Source organism: Coenobita brevimanus, chromosome 55, assembly GCF_032717465.1.
Source record: "Coenobita brevimanus isolate Jiangsu-jjx chromosome 55, ASM3271746v2, whole genome shotgun sequence".
Taxonomy (NCBI): Eukaryota; Metazoa; Arthropoda; class Malacostraca; order Decapoda; family Coenobitidae; genus Coenobita; species Coenobita brevimanus.
Genome location: NC_137008.1, coordinates 42,626,791 through 42,647,352, shown reverse-complemented (window position 1 = coordinate 42,647,352; position 20,562 = coordinate 42,626,791).

Genomic DNA, 20,562 nt, shown 5'->3' with positions numbered 1-20,562 from the left:
AATCTCTGTGAGGGCATTTTTTCCATGTTGGTCACTCTCAAAACAAAATACAGAAAAAACGGTGAATACTATGGTGATCGTTACTTATATGCAAACTTTCAAATTCAGTCGCCAAATAAATTAAAGCAAAATAGGATTCTTATTTCTCCCACTGGAAAAAGGTAGGTTCTGGAGAGGGACACCTTCACGTGGTGTCACAAATCTGGCTGCTCCTGTGTCTGGCTCTATAACATCCCTTGACTCCCTTTCCACCCCCCCCCCCCATCGCCTAGAAGTGGGATAATGTCTTGCAGGAGAAGGGATGATTCAGCCTGTATTCAACTGAGTTAACATCCACTTAAACCTGTGGCAAGGAGATGGTGGCAGGAAGCGAGAGGTGGTGGTGGTGATGGTGGGCGAGGGGTGGAGATGTGGACCAAGGTAAATGAGGGCGCGGCCCGAAAAAGGTTGAGAACCGCTGGCCAATCGTATGCTGAAACGTGCAATGACATTCAAGCGTAGTTGCATTAAATACCGGGAATTATTGTAATTGTCCAAAACTTCTTCCACCATAGACATATAGACTTCAAAATTTTGGCTAACCCTTGCAAGGCATATTTTAGCTGAATCATATCGTTCGATATGACAAACTAAAACAACTGGCTTAACGTTACTGGAGAGACTAAACAGAGTGTCTTACCATATCCCTTTATCTACCCCCTCGACTTGCTCCATCACCTACTTTCACTCCTATACCTGTTCCTGTTGGTGGCAGGTGGTGGCGACCATCATTCACTCACTTGATTCACTTTTATTATTCTGTTTTTGTGTCTGCTGTCCTCTGTTCCTGTTTTCCCCTTATCTTAGTGTCATTTTACATTACTATTCTTTCCACTTCATGGTTTCTTACCCCCAAGAAACTATTTACAATACTGGGTGGCAACCATATAATCAAATAATGGTGTGGGAAATATTTTCCCCCAGAGCAGTTGCGCTCTCTATTTTTATCATAGTTATCCCTGGTTAAAGGCAGAGGAAAATTGAGACCGTTGTTAATTGTTCAAGCGGTTTTAGTAACCCAGAAATTACGTTCTCTTTAATAATTCTTGTTATTAATAAATTAAATGCTACTGCATTTAACCCCCGTGGACAACTATACTTTGTAAATACATGTAATTAAGTGGTATTTTCCACTGATCTAAACTGCGTCTGCGCGTTAGGTGACGTGGCAAGCAGGGAAAGATTCTCCTGTTAAGGCAGATGTGGAATTAAGATATTTACACAGTTAAAGGGAATATTTGGTCTAACTTTAGTTTAAGTAAAACTAAGATTAATTTGTTAGATTTACCCTGTACATATCATGATGTAATTTAACTGTAAATAATTAAAAGTTGGCAACCTACCATTCTATGAGGGAGGTAGGTTGCCGCGTTAACACACTCTGCTCCTAGATCTCGTGGAGTTAGCACTTTGTTCCTAGTCATCCTCAAGCTAGGTTGTATAGAAGCACCATAAGGACGCTTGCTTGCTCAAGCAACTTCACCAAGCAGCCTCATCGTCATTGGTTAACGATCACTCCCTCTTCACTAGCTAAGTAACCTTTACGAATTGGCCAATTCAAGGGGGGATTAGCTATGAGATAGAAGATAGTTATTGTAGGTGAGTTAAGTTTAATTTACGTTTCGCCTAACTCTGTGAGACTTGTTTAATTTACTTAGACAACTTTAGGGAAAGGTAACGACCTACGAGTTGTGTACCAGAAAATTCTTGCATAGCGGTGTCCCGGCAGGGATACCGACTTGGATACATTAAACATTTCTCACATTTTGGTGCCCAGAAAGAGGGCCCCGATTTGTTTAACAGAACTAGTAAACATTTTTCACATTTTTGGTGCCCCGACCGAGTGAGGATAGCCGATGTGTGCAGAGGCGCTGAATGTGTTTCAAGTTGCTTTTAATGGGCATAGCTACTACCACGTTCGGTTGCAGTGAAGTAGTGGAGAATATTTTAGCAGTGGTAGGAGCCATAGAGGGCTCTTGTAAATCCTCAGTAGCCATAACCCTCCTCGAGCCAAGGAACCTGCCATATGGCTCTCCAGTTTGTTATGGAACCTATAAATTAATTAGCAGAGCTGTAAACCGAAAGTTGCAACGGGCCAGGAAGGGAAGGGATTTCATACATTTTAATGCCAAGCCCTTCCAAGCAATGTTGAAAGCTGATGGTATTCATTGGAACCGTCATGGTAGGGAAGCGGTTCTGCAGAAATTTATAAATTATGTAGAACATAAGAAAGGAGAGTTCTATGCTGTACAAGCTATGGGTGGGCCTATGGAGTATTGAGGTAATTAATTCTGAGCTCGGGGAATATGGGTGTTTTGGCAATTGTGTGTGGGGATGAAATAAAACCCTAGAGGTTTACTAACCCTGGGGGATAGGTTGAAATTATAGACATAATCCATACACTCCTCAAAATTAAATGAATAATTAGCTGAGCTGTAATGAATATTACGATACTGGGAGAGGGGATAATTAGCACAAGGAGGACTTAATCCCTACCCTCTACAAAATTTAAAATAATCAAATCATTACTAAGTTGAGGTAAAATTGTGGTTGGAATTCATAATTAAATTATTAAATTAGAACTCCGTCAACATGTCTGTTTCTTTATTGCAAGGATCTTCTAGTAGTAAGGCAGGATGGGTAACTAGAGCCCATAAATTATTGTAACCAGTCGTTGGACCAAATACCTCTGTCCAAGGAGAGAATAAATAGTCTCCTAAATATCCTGAAAGATCGATGGAATAAGTACGAAGAGAGTTACTTAACTTTAGAAGCGGCTATAGTAAAAGCTGAGAATAAGGAACTCTTAGAGTCAGAAAGTACGAAGTTTGAAAACAAATTGGAAGAATACTTAACTGTAGTAAAGACACTAGAGTCAGAATTAGCTGACACTGCCGCGGAAACACAAGTTGTGGCACAGCAGAGTAGAGCTGTGTTACCACAAATAACGCTTCCGGAATTTGATGGGGAGCAGAACTGGAAATCCTTCTGGGACCATTTCAAATATTTGGTACACGATAGAACAGATCTCCCTAAAGTCACCAAACTTACGTATCTGTTAGGACAGGTCAAAGGAACACCATATCAACTGATAAAAGAATTACCAGTAGAAGAAAATAATTATGAGGTGGCTTTGACCATCCTTAGACAAAATTATGAAGACAGGTAGCAAGTTATAAATCAATTATTGAGGGCTCTAATAGAATTACCCACGCCTAGGCACGATTTTGATTCCTTGCAAAAATTTAGAATTGCACTAAGTTGTAATTTAAGGGCCTTAGGTACTTACGAAGATATTAAGACATCAGATTGGGTGCTTTCAAGAATTGTGTCCTTAAAGCTACCATCGAAAACCAAAGATGCTTTGTATGGTAGGTACCAGAAGGATAATTTCTCCTGTGAAGAGATTGAGGAAGGCTTGATGCAACTCTGTAAACATTTGCAAGGAACATTAAACACTACTAAAGTCAAACAGAAGACTGAAGTAAAGAAAAAACCCACTAACCAACTGATTGGGAAAGTTAAGTCAGAGAAGACTAAGTATGTGCCTAAAGAAGAGATAGGTACTTTCCTTAGCTCCACAAAAGCTGAGGATAAAGTATTAAAGCCAAGGAATAGACATGCTGAGGATATTAAGGAAGTAAAACCTTCCATGGTAAAAGACAGGAAAGTTTGTGTATTTTGTGGTGAGCAACATTCCAGTGTATCTTGTCAACAGTACCCTGATTATGCTTCTAGAGTAGGGAAGCTTCAGGAACTGGGGTGTTGTATAATCTGTATGAACTCCGAACATACTGCCGCGGACTGTAAGACTAAATTAAATCTTTGCTTTAAATGCAAAAAAGATCATCATCATAGTGCTTTATGCCCTAGGATGAAAATTGAGGTTCCTAAACCTGCAAGCGTCAATATGACAATTGCAAAAGGGAATGCTCCATTAGTAATGCCAGCTGCAGTACCAATAGCAGATGTGAAAGTATTGTTTGAGAATAGAAACCAATTGGTATGTACCCTGTTTGATACGGGTGCTAAGAAAACCTTCATTTCTGCAGACATTGTGAAGAAATTAAAGTTACCAGTTATCGGCAAGGTAAATCTAGCCATTACAGGATTCTTGGCAACTAGGAAGGCTCAGTCTTTTGATTTAGTTAGACCTGTAATACAATTAGGCAGATATAAATGCCGTATAACAGCAGCTGTGCTTGATACTATGGAGACAAGTATATACATAAAGGGATTGAAGGAAACCGCTGATCATCTACAAAGCTCAGGGATAAAGTTGGCTAAACAGAATGTGGAATCAGATACTGTGGGTCCCATAAAAATGATAATTGGTTCTGATTACTGTGGAAGATTCCTACATAGGACTTTCAAAAGGAATAAGGTACAGTTGTTCAAGAGTCCAGGAGGTAACCTTGTTATGGGTCAGTTGCCTTTTCCAAAACAAGTTAAAGGAGAGGCAAAACTAGTAGACTCAGTCTTTGTTACCCCCACACAGTCATTGATGGTAGCTAGAATAGGTGCAGAATTAGAACCTACTCAGATAAATGACTTGTTGGATGAAAACATTGAACCTGTACACAAACTGTGGTACCTAGACAGTGTAGGTATACACTCTGAGGAACCAAACCCTGAAGATAAAATAACATTGGACTTGTATAATCAGTCTGTGGAATTTAAGGATGGACAGTATTGGGTAGGATTACCATGGAAACTAAACCATTCAGAGTTACCAACAAATTACCAAGCAGCTAAAGCTCAGTTAAATTCTCTTCTAAGAAAGTTGAGAGATAAACCAGAACATCTGATCCTATATGATAATATTATAAGGGATCAATTGAAGAATAAATTTATAGAAGAAGTAGAATACCCTGTTAACCACAAAGAAGGACACTACTTACCACAGAGTTACCAACAAATTACCAAGCAGCTAAAGCTCAGTTAAATTCTCTTCTAAGAAAGTTGAGAGATAAACCAGAACATCTGATCCTATATGATAATATTATAAGGGATCAATTGAAGAATAAATTTATAGAAGAAGTAGAATACCCTGTTAACCACAAAGAAGGACACTACTTACCACATCATGCTGTAAGAAAGGATTCAGTAACTACTCCCATAAGGATAGTATTCAACTGTAGTAGTAAAGCGTCCAAGGGATCAGCTAGCTTGAACGATTGCCTATACTCTGGACCTACACTAACAGAGAAGTTAGGGAATGTGTTACTAAGCTTTAGAGAGAAACCTTACGCTTACACAGCAGACATTAGTAAAGCTTTTCTCAGAATAGGACTGAGAGATGAGGATAGGAAATTTACAGAATTCCTCTGGCCTCATGATCCCCAAAATGAGGATAGTCCATTGAAAACTTACTGTTTCCGATCGGTGCTCTTTGGCTCTTGTGCTAGTCCTTTCCTACTTTGCAACACTCTAAAGCATCATTTTGAAAATGCCAAATGTCCAGAAATAGGGCAGGCTTTTTATATGGATAATTTACAAGGTGTTGCAGAGAGGAAAAGTTTGAATGTAATGGAGATGAGATGTCTGAGGAGTATGTGTGGAGTGACGCGTATGAATCGAGTGCGAAATGATGAAGTGCGAAGGAGAACTGGAGTTGTTCGGGAGATGGCTGGTAGACTTGAGCAGAGGGTGTTGCAATGGTTTGGGCATATGGAGAGAATGGATAATGAGCGATTGGTGAAAAAGATAACTAGATCTGATGTGAGAGGTGTAAGGCTGAGAGGAAGACCACGAATAGGATGGATGGACAGTGTGAAGAGAGCACTGGATGCGAGAGGGATGTCTGTTGAGCAAGGAAGAGTGGCTGTCCGTGACAGAAATAAATGGAGAGAAATTGTGAATGAATAAGTGATGACGCAGCCCTGAGGGAATATTCTCCCGCATTTGGTCTGATCAGCTAGTCAGGTCAGGTGCGGGTAAGGGGATGGGTCTATTATGATGTGGCAGGGGTAAACCAGTTCTGCTGTCGGGCTCTGCTGCGGATGTCACTGATTGCATTGCGCAGTTGACCCTTGTGCGGTGTGGTGCAGTGAGAATCTGTCCGTTCTCCCCTTTGGGGCTAAGATGCGAATGAATGTGTTTGAATGGATGAGTAAATGGAGAGTGAGTCGTCCTGTCTCGGCTACCTCCCTTTCCTTGGGGGAAGCAGCCTAGGTATATAGATAGATAGATAGTTGCTGATACAGAATCGGAAGCCTTGAAGGCTTATGAAGTAGCCAATTCCGAATGTGGGAAGGCAAATTTGCCGTTACAGAGCTGGAATACAAATTCATCGCTTTTGGGGAATAAAATACAAGAGGACTATCCAGATTTTGACATTCCCAAAACTCAAAATGTGTTAGGTCTTAACTGGGATACAACAGCTGATGTAATAAGTTTGAAACCAATTAAGTTCTTTGATGTCACTCTCACCAAGAGGTCCTTGTTAAGTCAGGTTTCCAAGCTATTTGACCCATTAGGATTTGTCAGTCCTATAATTATTAGGGGCAAATGTTTAGTACAGGAGGCTTGGCGAGAAAAATTAGACTGGGACACTGAATTGGGTGAGACATATGTGGAACAATGGGAACAGATTAGAAAGGAGTTTGAAACTACATCAAGCATATGTATTCCCAGGAAAATAAACAGTAATGAGAAGTCGCACTTACACATATTTTGTGATGCTTCTCAAAGGGCCTATGGAGCAGTAGCTTATTGCGCAACAGGAGAGGATAGTAAGATTATAGTGTCCAAAGCCAGAGTTGCGCCAATTAAAGAAAGAACCCTACCTCAAATGGAATTGGCTTCCATAGAAGTAGGAACTAAATTGGCCAGGTATATAACCACAACTCTTGATACTCAGTTTGAGGATATTTACATATGGACTGACAGTGAGATTTGTCTTTACTGGATAGGGAAGGAAGACAGTAAAATTCCTTTTGTCCGTAATAGAGTGAAGACTATTAAAGAGCTGTCTTCCAAATTTAATTTCATGCATGTGTCCTCCAAACAAAATCCAGCTGATCTGCTCTCGAGAGGTTCCACCTTAAGGAGACTGATCAAAGATAACTTGTGGTTTAAAGGTCCTAAATGGTTACTCACTAAGGATTGGCCTGAACAGAAACAGTACAGTATTGCTGAGATTAGTGTAGTGAACTTGGATCCTATAGTACCTGAGCCAGAAGTAATTGACATCAGCCGATTCTCGTCAATAGGACAACCTCTAAATACTACTAAATTGGTTGTTGAATTTTTGAATAAGAAGGTGGGGTTTCAGAAATTAGATCCCCTAGAATACTGGCTGAAAAGAGTACAAAGAAATTCTTACGGGGAAATATATAAACTTTTAGGCCAAGACACTGGAAAAGGGAATAAGCTGATGAAGAATTTAGGCTTGTTCTTAGACGGAAAAGGTCTGATAAGATGTCGAGGCCGATTGGTAAAGGCTGACTTGCCCATCCAAACCAAACATCCCATTTTATTAACTAAGAGTGGATGCTTTGTACAACTTATTATAAAGGAAGCCCATGATTCCACTCTCCATGGAGGTGTACCACAGACCTTAGCCCAAATTCGGGAAAGGTACTGGATTCCTAAGGGTAGACAGGTTATTAAAAAACATCTCAAAAACTGCATCATTTGTAGGAGGTATGGGCAGCGACCTTATATCTACCCAGGACCACCAGCCCTACCGAAGGATAGGGTGAACATAAGTCGGCCCTTCCATATAACAGGAGTGGACTACACAGGGGCTATAACTGTTACGGGTGAGGAAACTCCCCATAAAGTTTACATTTGTTTATTTACTTGTGTCTACACAAGGGCAGTCCATCTAGAATTAGCGGAAGACCTAAGCTCAGAGACATTCCTCAATGTCTTTCGCAGATTTGCCGCTAGAAGGTCTTGTCCTGGCAAGTTAATAAGCGACGACGGAACTAATTTCGTTGGAGCAGCACCCTTACTGTTGAACATAATGAACGACCCAAAGGTTAAGTCGGCGCTGGGAATCCGAAATTGTATTTGGCAGTTCACAGCTCCAAGAGCTCCATGGCAAAATGGATTAACCGAAAGAATGATTGGTATTGTCAAGAACTGCCTGAGGAAAACATTACATAGAACTAAGATCACGAGAGAAGATTTAAGAACGGTAATAACTGAAATTGAAACCAGGATTAATAATAGACCCTTGACTTACCAAGATGACACTAGCGACTCGCTAGAGGCCTTAACACCGGCTCACATGTTATATGGCAGGAAGCTCCATCCGATGCCTTGTGTGGATATCCAGGAAGAAGTTGATGATCCTAACATAGAAAACAATGATTTAGGACAACATCTGCGGGAGGGATATCAACGTCTGAAAAGGGTGCTGGATACTTGGAACAGACATTGGAGCAAAGAGTATCTTTTGACCCTAGGCGAGAGGTTTTATGGAGCTCAAGCTGCCAGCAACAAATCAGTTATTAACATAGGAGATGTGGTCTTAGTGAAGACTGAACAGCCAAGATCCCAGTGGCCATTAGCTAAAGTGATCTCCATGCACCCAGATTCTGAAGGGGTGCTGAGACTCGTAAAAATAAAATGCAGGGGACATACCAGTATAAAAACTATTGATAAACTGGTACCCCTTGAGTTAGCAGCCACTCCGGATCCAGAGGATGGTGAAGATCAAATGGGTCAAGAGGCGCGACCTAGAAGGGCCGCAGCATAGGGTTCTCGAGAACTATGGAGGGAACTCTTGGCTAAGGGTCATGTTATATGATACAACGTATCATTTTCCGCCGGCCCCAAAACTGTGGGAAATATTTTCCCCCAGAGCAGTTGCGCTCTCTATTTTTATCGTAGTTATCCCTGGTTAAAGGCAGAGGAAAATTGAGACTGTTGTTAATTGTTCAAGCGGTTTTAATAACCCAGAAATTACGTTCTCTTTAATAATTCTTGTCATTGATAAATTAAATGCTACTGCATTTAACCCCCATGGACAACTATACTTTGTAAATACATGTAATTAAGTGGTATTTTCCACTGATCTAAACTGCGTCTGCGCGTTAGGTGACGTGGCAAGCAGGGAAAGATTCTCCTGTTAAGGCAGATGTGGAATTAAGATATTTACACAGTTAAAAGGAATATTTGGTCTAACTTTAGTTTAAGTAAAACTAAGATTAATTTGTTAGATTTACCCTGTACATATCATGATGTACTTTAACTGTAAATAATTAAAAGTTGGCAACCTACCATTCTATGAGGGAGGTAGGTTGCCGCGTTAACACACTCTGCTCCTAGATCTCGTGGAGTTAGCACTTTGTTCCTAGTCATCCTCAAGCTAGGTTGTACAGAAGCACCATAAGGACGCTTGCTTGCTCAAGCAACTTCACCAAGCAGCCTCATCGTCATCGGTTAACGATCACTCCCTCTTCACTAGCTAAGTAACCTTTACGAATTGGCCAATTCAAGGGGGGATTAGCTATGAGATAGAAGATAGTTATTGTAGGTGAGTTAAGTTTAATTTACGTTTCGCCTAACTCTATGAGACTTGTTTAATTTACTTAGACAACTTTAGGGAAAGGTAACGACCTACGAGTTGTGTACCAGAAAATTCTTGCATAGCGGTGTCCCGGCAGGGATACCGACTTGGATACATTAAACATTTCTCACATTTTGGTGCCCAGAAAGAGGGCCCCGATTTGTTTAACAGAACTAATAAACATTTTTCACAAATGGGGTGATATGGAGCTTCCTACAGTATAGTTCCCCTGCTTACTAGCTGGAGTGACGCAAGTACGGCATCCATCCCCGCGTCTCGCTGTCGAAGAGAGCTGGCAAAGTAAAGAGAATAATGAGAGGTAGATTCACCGTCCCCGGCTCGCGCAGAGAGTGAGACGTCAAGGATAATAAGAGAGAGAATGGGAGCGTGAAAGAAAACGAGTGTAATGGTATACCAATATAAACTGACGATTTCCGGATCAATTGGTAGGTGTTTAGTGTTGCTATATCCTACTCTCAACCAATGATCTCTGTCAATATTTTCAGTTGTTTTTTCTCATAATTAGTTAGCTTACAGGCACCTGTGACTTCGGATCTGTATGACCCTGTATACGGCATTCCTATATTCTCTGAACACAGATAGTTCTTCTTGAAGACATATTTTATATCTCAAAAACATTGCATTAACCTTTTCATTGCTCTGCATGCAGTTTAGGATGAAAATGAAAGTAATCCATAAACGCCAGGGAGCTCATATCACAGGGCAGGTACAGTAGTCAGTAGGTGAGCAACTGGCCTGGCTAACAAGCGGAGACCCTCAGTCTGGAGTATCTGTGACGTCATGCGCAGACCAAGACACTTTTTTGCTCCGCGCCCCCCCTGTGTAAAACTACCTTATATTCTCTTCACCTTGCTGGCAGCCTCATGTGAGCATCGGTTCACTGCACGAGGTAGCCCTGCGGGGGGCGGTTGCTTGCCTGCGGTTAATGGGTTTGCTCAGCTGGACAGACTGGGGTTTGATCAGCAACAACAACAACATGTTACTGTTCTCTATCGTCACTATTTGGTCACTACCATTTACTTGCCTCACCTACCTGAATCCCGTTATCTCTCTCCCCCTCTCTCTCCATCACCCTCCCTCACTGCATATATATCCCCTTATGCTCCTCTAAGCATCTCTTCCTCCCCTTCATCTCTTTTGCCAACAACACTTCCATTCATCTCTTCCTTATCCTATACCAAGCCCACCTCCCTCTCCTCCCTCTCCCCTTTTCCACCAATATATTCCCTCCACTCCCTTCTCCCCCCCTCCAGTCCCACCTTCTCCCCAACTTCACAATATATCCACTTCTCCCCATCCTCATCTCATCTTTCCTCCACCCCCTCACCTCTCCTCTCTCCCCCTACCAATCTCCTTTCACCTCTCCCCCCACCTCCCCCTCCCACCATGGCCCCTCCACCCCCATCACATCCACTCCTCCCCTCCGGAATCCCTGTCTCCCACCAACACCTCCCCACCAGGTTTTCCTCCAACCCTTCTGCCGTCCCAAAAAATTACCAGTGCTGTTTTCTTTCCCATCTAAAGAATCTGGGGCAAAATAGTGAGATTGCTTCAGATTCGTATTGGCTGTCTGCTCTGATCCAATCTCGTGTCCAAGACTCCCCGGATGGAATGGTTCATTGGATTCACTATATCCTGAAAATGGTGTAACTAATTAGATGTTATTTATTTGTTTAATTTGTGTTTCTTTAAGCTTCTTTATAATCAAGCCGCCACTAGACAATATTACTCATTGGTAATGACGTGGTTAATGAATGCTTTATCTAACCTCTCCAGATCGATAACTCTCCCCAGGCTAAATAAGAACATCTTGAGACAGCAAGAATATTCAATACGTCACTGGACTGAAGGGGTTAACCAGAAGGAAAGGCTTTGTTTAACACTTAAGTAAATTCAGTCTTCCGGTTTAATTACACACTCGTCACAAGACACCGGTATTCCCCTCACACATCGAGATACTCGTAAACGGAGAGGAAATCACTTCAGAAAATTATCAAATGGTGGCAGCTAATAAGCCTTCATGTAAGTCTTTTTTTATGTTACCAAGTTGAGGAGAGCAATATCCTGGGAAATAAAGTCAAGATCCAATTTCCTCTTCGCAGTATTACCCTATGGGCAGTATGGAGTGGAAGTGACTGTAGCGTTGTATACGGGAAATAGCACTGACAGAGCGGTGTAGATGAGCCAGTATGGGTAGACTATTGTAAGGGAAGTGGAATGGATTTGATGATGCAGAGATGCTGGTGTAGAATTATTGGTGTTGGAGAACCAGTAGGGACGGAATAGTGTGGGAGATATGGCACGGATTTCTAGTTGCAGGAGAACTAGCATGGTCTGGCTTGAGAAGACTGGTATGGACTTCCTGATGCAGGAATTGAATGGTGTAGGAGAGCTGATAGAGTGAATGATGCAGAATTGGTAAGGACTGAACTGTGAAAGAGACTGAATGGTGTGAGGGAATATTTATAGACTGGATGATGAGAGTGAACTGCTACAGACTGAATGGTGTATGTGTAATGGAATGGACTGAATGGTGTAGGAGAACCAGTATAAATTGAATGGTGTAAGAGAACTGGTATGGACAGAGTGATGTAGGAGACAGACTGGTGTACGAGCTGATATGGACAGAGTGGTTAGGAGAATTGATATAAACAGCGGTCTAGGAGAACTGGAATGGACAGAGTTGTCAAGGAGAGCTGGTATACACAGGGTGATAATGGAGACAGAGTGGCGTAGTGCAGCTGATACAGAGAGAATGGTGTAACAGAATTGTTGTTACTCCTGTACACCCACAGAATGACGAAGACTGTGCGTGGGTGAACCGTCATCCCTTCAGCTCTGATTAAGTCTGTGCAAGTCGTGTCATTAACTTCTTCAGTCGGAGGACTTCTGTTTTTATTTAATTGTTGCTACCGCCGGACGATGAAGCAAAACATTCAGGGTTAATGCCTGTCGACTACACGAGGGTTATTAAGACTGACAATTTTTGTCGAGTTTCATTCTTTCCCTAGATTACCATACACAGCCGCGTTATTTATAGGCCAAGTTCTTTTTAGACCTACGACCGAACAGGCAGGGGCAAAGAATATTTTTACTAAAATTCTCATGTCCAGCCCAATAATAAGCACGAAACATCTCGGTTTCTAGTCGATTGTGCTTAAAGTTACACTTCCGCTTTATCGAGACCAACTCCAAACTAAAATGCGAGTAAGACAAAATCAAGATGATTATGACCTTTGAATTTTTGCCAAAACACAACGTAGCCGTGTTTCTTTTAAGTGGCGCATCCATAAGGGTGCACTGGGTTAAAGACTGGTAAACATTACCATTCGCATGGACTAGGAGCGCTATTGCAGCTTAAATATGTCATAATTATCTTCGCCATCACAGCTTCCATTCGTATAGCAGTCCCAGAATTCACACTAGTTATGATTTATACATCATTGATAATTCCTGATGCTACCGTTTTTTGGTACTGGATACCTCATTTAACGATCCATTGATTCTAAAGGCCTTTTATATTTTAAGTTATCGTCCCTTTCTTCCGAAGATTTTACTTACTTCGGAGGTACTGCAATGACGGGGTTAGAAGCAGTCTTCACAAACCTCTACACCCTCTGATTTCCCTCCCTAAGCTGAGTATAATCGTGTGAAGGTAACACAAATGACGTTACTAATACATCTTAGGGTTGAAGGCTTTAAACTTAGTCTCTCCTGCCACCAGTGTGGTGCATATGGGTTATCACATATTCATTTCATTTCTGATTTCTTCATATTAAGAAATGTATGATGCGTTCAGTTATAATAAATATTACCCAGTTTTCATTCTTCTTCACTTCATTCATTCGGCGGGGTGAAAAACCCACAAAACTTAAACATCGTGTGCGGACTTTCCATCTTTGGTTCTATCTTGAGGTATTTTAAAATTTCCAAACATGAACAATTTGAATAAAACATAGATATCAAATACGATATTTAGGCAAGAAAAAAAAATAACTAACCAAAGGTTGAAGCCTGGAAAAGTTATTCCGTCCAAAGAAAGTTACATGAAGTAAGTCAGAATCAGAGTCTACTCTTTTCGAAACACCTGGACATATTCCATTACACAGGCTGGAGTTTGTGGGCAGAGGAGGAAAATCAGAATGAGGAAAATTGCTCTAAATTGAGGGCCTGCATATAAGGAAGACTGAAAATAACAGGTAACCCTTGCAATGTGGAACTGGAGAGAAACGATGTGAAATTGTTTGAGTATATATGTGTTGCGTGCCCGCCGTAGTGGAGAAGGCAAGCAAGTAGAGTTCAGAAGTGCCCAGAGATGCATCAGCACTTAATCCTCTGATTTTCTCCCATTCTCTAGTTCCGTATTTCAGCTAACGCCAGACGATTTCATGCAGCTAAGTGAGTCATAAGAGCCTGGGCATTAATGCTAGTACCATTAACCCTCTAATGATCGCATATTTCATTGTATTTTTGTTTCATACTAAGATGTAAGGGTGGAAATGTTTCAGAAATATTTCATTACAACTGTCTGCACGATTCCTTTTATCATCATCACCCGGCCCATATTTCTTACCAGCATACGAGGTAGCTAAACTTTCTTACACTTACTTGCACTAGTATAAAAATAAACACACAGATATTCTTGCAGCTGACTCAGGCACTTGCCTTCCACACTGCACACTGTCTGGCCAGCAATAACCAGCATCCCTTGAGTGTACTTATGAGCATATAAAGATATGAAATTAAATTCCAGGTCGCTTACAACTTTCATGTGCCCACTTCTTGTTTCTCGAGAGCAAGAGCAATGTTCCCTGTCATGTGCAGACGTAGAGAGAGAGAGAGAGAGAGAGAGAGAGAGAGAGAGAGAGAATAACTGTAAAGGTGAACAAAAGAAGGGAAAAGGGAGAACACTAGTGGTCATGATGTAAAATCGGATAAGAAGAGAAGAAGAAGCATGATATGAGAGCAAGGGAAAGGATGAGCAAGGATAAGAGAAGGTTTGGGCGAAGAGATATGAGTTAGAGTGCAGTAAATACAGTTACAAGATGAGTGAAAAGAGAGAGAGGGAAACTGCCAAACATGCTGCGAAAGAATGATAGGAAATATTAACGAAAAAGAGGACAAAAGAAAGACAAGAAGCGCTCAAAGAAGGCAATATCCGCCTGTCCAATCGGTCTAATGATGCGTCCACGTGATCAATGGTTTTTAAGTATGGTAATGAAACGGTGTTGGAAAATAAGCATGTAGACGTAATGAAGTACTGTACAGCTGCGTTCAAAAGTGGGGATACTCCTCTGCTCGTGTTTTCTCCTGTCGTATCAACAGCTTAGGGGATGTGGATCAATTTCATTTATTGTCTGGTGTACTATGACCAGTGCACCAGGTAGTTAGTGAAATAGTCCCATATTCTACCAGCAGACTACGCTACAGCGGAAAACATAGGTAGAACTGTATTCTTATTAATGATGACGGCTGTATCCTCCCCGCTTCTGCTTTACTGTTTATAGCTTGAAATGGTACCATACTTGGAAACTGAAGAGCAATGTGCAATATGCACCGCTTGAATAGCTATCTAGTTATCTATTGCCAGACGCCTTAATCCCATACGGGATGGCCACAAACAAATCGCCCCCACGTCGCCGTCTCCCGCCATTTCACTGCCTTGCTCCCAACTCACCCCACTCTCTCATATACCTCTCTACACCATCCCTCCATCTCATCCTTGGTCTCCCCCTCCTCCTCTCCCCCTCCACCTCACTCACATACACTCTCCTCGTCAGTCTCGCACTCTTCATCCTCTCTACATGGCCAAACCGCTTCAGTGTGTTTCTCCTAACGCTTCCTATCACATCCACAACCACACCACAACGCTCCTTCACATCTTCATCAGTCAATCTGTCTCTCCATGTGACCCCACAGCCTCCTCTCAAATAACTCGTTTCCACTGCTCTCACTCTTGACTTCTGTCCTTCCAACAAGGTCCAAGCTTCACTTCCATAAGTTACAGTTGGTATCACAAGACTGTCATGTAGTAACTTTTATGCTTCCATGCTCACTTCCCTGTATCTCATTATTGCTTTCAAAGAACCAGCAACCTTTCTTCCTTGCTGTACCCTTTCAAGCACTTCACCCTCGAAACTTCCATTCTTACTCATCACACTACCCAAGTACTTAAACGTACTCACATTTTCCGTTTCCTCATCATCCAACCTCAATGTACATTCACTGACTTCACCTCTTACGAAGACCATAACTTTACTCTTCCCTACATTCACCTTTAGATTCCGTTTCTTACACACTCTCCCAAACTCATCCACCAAGTCTTGCAACTCCCCTTCGTCTTCACTTAACAACACAGTATCATCTGCAAACAACTGTACAGAGAGTTTCCAAACACTGCCCTCTCTCGTGAGGGACATTCCAACATCCACTGCCCTACCTTGTATCTCTTTTATAACCCCATTCATATACAAATTGAACAACCATGGAGACATGACACATTCTTATTTCAACCCAACCATCAAAGAGAAAAATTCACTTAATTCACTATCCGTACGCACTGCTGCTTTAGTACCCACATGCATACTCTTCACACCATTCAGCAACGTCCCATCTACTCCATATATTCTTAATACTTTCCACGATCCTTGTCTATCCACCCTGTCATATGCTTTCTCCAAATCCATGAAGGCCGCATACAATTTCTTTCCCTTCTCTAAACACTTTTCCACTAAATATCTAAGAATGAATATCTGATTTACACAACCCCTTCCCTTCCTAAAACCTCCCTGTTCTTCTCCAACTAATTCCTCTGTTATTTCCTTAACTCTGTCAATAAGTATCCTACCGTATACTTTTCCTATTACACTAAGAAGACAAATGCCCCTATGATTACCACACACTTCTTTTTCCCCTTTTCCTTTGTACAAGGGAATAAGTATACCTGACTTCCAATCCTCCGGGACTCTACCTTCCTCCCAGGCCAATCTGCACATCTTCCACATCCATTCTACTACTATCTCTCCCCCATGTTTCAGCATTTCACCACACACTCTGTCAATTCCTGGGGCTTTCCCCATTTTGACTTTCTTCATTGCTTCCACAACTTCCATCCTACTGATTTCTCCCTGTCTTCTCACCTCCCTCCTTCTCCCTGCCATTCCCCAGCCACTTATACTCGCATTACTTTCATTCTCATTGTTCAACAATTCTTTAAAGCATTCTCTCCATCTGCTCGTTTTTTCTCCCTTCTCCACTAGTAATCTACCATTTTAATCTTCACTCCCCTACTGACTTCATTGCCACCCTGTCTAACTATCTTTACCTCTTTCCAGAACATTTTCTTTCAGTCCCTCCACTTTACCCTCAATTTCCTTCCAAATTCCTCATCCATTCTCTTCTTACTCTCTCTTATTAATCTTTTCACCTCTCTCTTTCTTTCTACTTATAACTCTCTCTTTCATCTCTCAACTTTTCCACGCCCCTATTTCTCATCCATTCATTATATGCTTTCTTCTTTTGTGCCAAAGCCTGTCTCACCTCTTCATTCCACCATGCTATTCTTTGCACCCCCTTTCGTCTTCTCTTCACTCCACACACCACCCCACATGCTGCACATATTTCTTCTGTAAATATCTTGCACACACCCTCCATGTCACCCATCTGCTCCAATTCATAATTACCCAATCGTTCCTCCACTTCTCTCTTATATTCTGCCTTTTCTCATCCTCTTGTAACCTTTCCACTCTCCTTGCATCTACTCCTTCCTCCCATCCTTCCCTTTATTTCTCCATTTTACTTGGACATTGATTCTGACCACCACCAAGTGGTGGTCATAAGTCCACTCCCCCAGCCTCTATATGCTCTTGCATCCATTACACACCTTCACATCCTTTCATCCAAACACACATAATCAATCATTGCCTTCCTTTCATTCAGTTCACCACCTACCCTTCTCATCACTCGCCATGTATACCTGTGGATCATTTTGTGCCTGAAGAGGGTATTGGCTATCACCAACCCCCTCCCAGCACAAATGTCCACTAAAGCACTGCCATTCTCATCTATCTCAGCAGGCACACCCCACTCACCAACTACTCCATCCACCTTCACATTCCCTACTTTACCATTTATATCACGAATCAAAAACACTCTCTCATTCCTTTCAAACTTTTCCATGCACACTTCCACATTTGTCCAAAACTCTTCTCTCACTCTACTTGCACGATCTTGCGTTGGTGCATACACACACAATCACCCACATTTTTAATCCTACTTTCAATCTTACTCACACAATACTTGAGCCAACTGATCCGTACTCTCTTATATTCTTCTTCCAACTGTTACTCACAGCGATACACACACCTTCTTTTGCCCTTTCATTCTCACCTACTCCTGCACATATACCCCATCCATACTCCCATTCTCACACTCTCTCCTCTCCATTTGGTTTCAGTTAATCCACATACATCCACTTTTGCATCCTCAAGCACCTGGACAATCTTTCTCTCTTAACCTCATCATTTGCACCTCTTACATTCCACCTCGCCATCCGTATCATGTCCTTTGCTCGGTCCTTAGTCGTCATCTTTTGGTCAGTCCTGGTCTGAGGCTTCTTATTCGTATTTTTAGTTAGTTGTTTTCCGGGGAGGGGCACTAACCCTCCGCCAACCCACTTGCTGTCACGTAGGGAACACGTGTCGGTCGGTTATAAGGTTATCACCCAGCGTTGTAAATGCTTTCCTGGTTTACAGGAAATCATTTGGCTTGCCACTCGGTGTATAGCTACCCTAAAACAGGGTACCACAATACTAAGTGGGTGGATGATTGGGCGCCCCCACCTACCACGCATGAATATGATGGAAGGATATTAAGACCAAAGAATTGACCCTGTTCTGTGTCCTTGAACTTTGACTGATTGCTCTTATAATCGACTCAGTTCATCTTTACCTGACCCTTAACCCACCAACCAAGCTTGGTTTAAAACGGATCGAAAGTGAATTTATCTAATCGTGTGACCTTGACGCCTTACCTATTCCTCTGAAAATAAATCGTAAACAGAGGTGGGCACCCGGTACACAAAAAGTACCGTCAGTACCGGTACCGGTACTTGCCCAAAATTGTAGTGTCACTACCGGTACCGGTACAAAAAAAAAAAAGGAAGTACCGAGTACCGACTCGGTACTCGGTACATGAATAGGAGTAAAGTAAACTTGGTCAGTATTGACTTTCTTTTTTTTGTTTTTTTGTTACCACACTGAGGACCCAGAGACCAGTCTTGTCAGCAGAGTCAGACCTGAGGAGAGATAAATGATGTCAGACAATTGTCACAGCTACATTAACTATGGGGTGAGTAAAACATAAGGTTTTGCGACCGTTCAGTCCTTTACTTTCAATACATAGATCGCTAAACTTTAACCGGCCACTGTAATTCACATTCTTATACACCTAGTTTAGTGTTTATCAGAATAAACACAATTTTATGACTATATCGTGTCATTATATGCACAATAATCTGATTAATAATTACACAGTGCACTTCAGTTTTCTTTTCCAGTGTTGCCCTTGAGGAAAATGAGCACTTCAAAATGATAGTCACTGAGTCTCGCCCGTTTTGGTTTGAGCACGTCCTTCCCCAATGAAAACAGACGTTCTACAGCAGCACTGGATGGTATTGGCGTGTTAGAAGTTACAAATAAGTCTGTGAAAACCTTGCAAGGAAAGCAGTCCTTGTTGATTTTATGTTTCTGGGGTTTCTCCAAAAATTCCTTTACTAGCTTTATCCCGGTCTCCCTTTTCTTTCTCTCTTTTACATAGAGGGGTTCGAAAAGCTCTTCCTTGACATCCTGCTCGTCATCATCATAGGTGGTGCTGCTGTCCGCGTCCTCTAGCTTGCTCTTCAGTATTAACACCATCTTCTTCACCCTCCTCCTCATTTTCTCTATGTCGTAGGAGGCAGACTCAGGTAAGCACGCCAACCACGATAGCTTGAATTGGCGATGAATGGCAGCAGCAAGCAGGCAATCAGTGTCCTTGAAACGATGGCCGAACGTGCCTTCCACACCCCCAGTCACTGCGTTCACTAGAGGCTAGCACATCGTCAGATCGGCGCTCTCCTTCACCTCGTGTAACTTCTTGAGGTACATGGCCAGGGTCGCCAACAGCACTCCCATGTAGGACCTTTCCTCACCTTTTTATCACACGATGCGTGAATATAGATTAATAAAATGTACCGGTACCGAGTACCGACAAAATATGCTTAAAAATGTACCGTCGGTACCAATTTCTGTACATGACGAAGAACGTAATGTCACTACTGCTACCAGTACTTGCATTGTAACTCGGTTATGTAACTCGGTGCTTTTGTATCTTGGTACTGCCCACCTATGACCGTAAACATTCCCACCGAGATTGATCCAGATCAAATTGATTTAGATGGGTTAAAAGCCTAAACATTTGATCTTGTCCTGTGACATGTATTTGGACGATTACTCTGAAAACCGAATCACTTCACCCTTGCCAATCCCCCAGTTTGTCCATCAAGTTTGGGCAAAATCAGCTTAAAATTGTTTGAGTTGCCCCTGCCCTTGACTTATTACCTAGGATCATTTACGGACCAAAATTAATCACCTGTTCCTCTTATGGCCTTAAATCATTATGCGAAATTTAGTTTAATTCCATCCAGTAGTTGTTATTGTTAGAAAAAACACAAAAAGAGAGACAAACTGGACCAAATACATAACCCTCTCTCTCTTTTTGTGCACGCGCGTGTAAAAAGAGAAAAGAGACTTGGACACAGGATACAAGAAAATGGCAGCTCCTGTCAAAGGGCAATGTCGACTACGAGACGAAAAATAAGACAAAAAAATTTCCCCCGTCCACCAAACCCTAAGCCTAAAATTAGCAGAAAAAAAGTGCGCAGGAACATCGTGCGGTATAGGTGAAAAAGCGGAGATATCCACAGGGAAGAACGAAAGAAA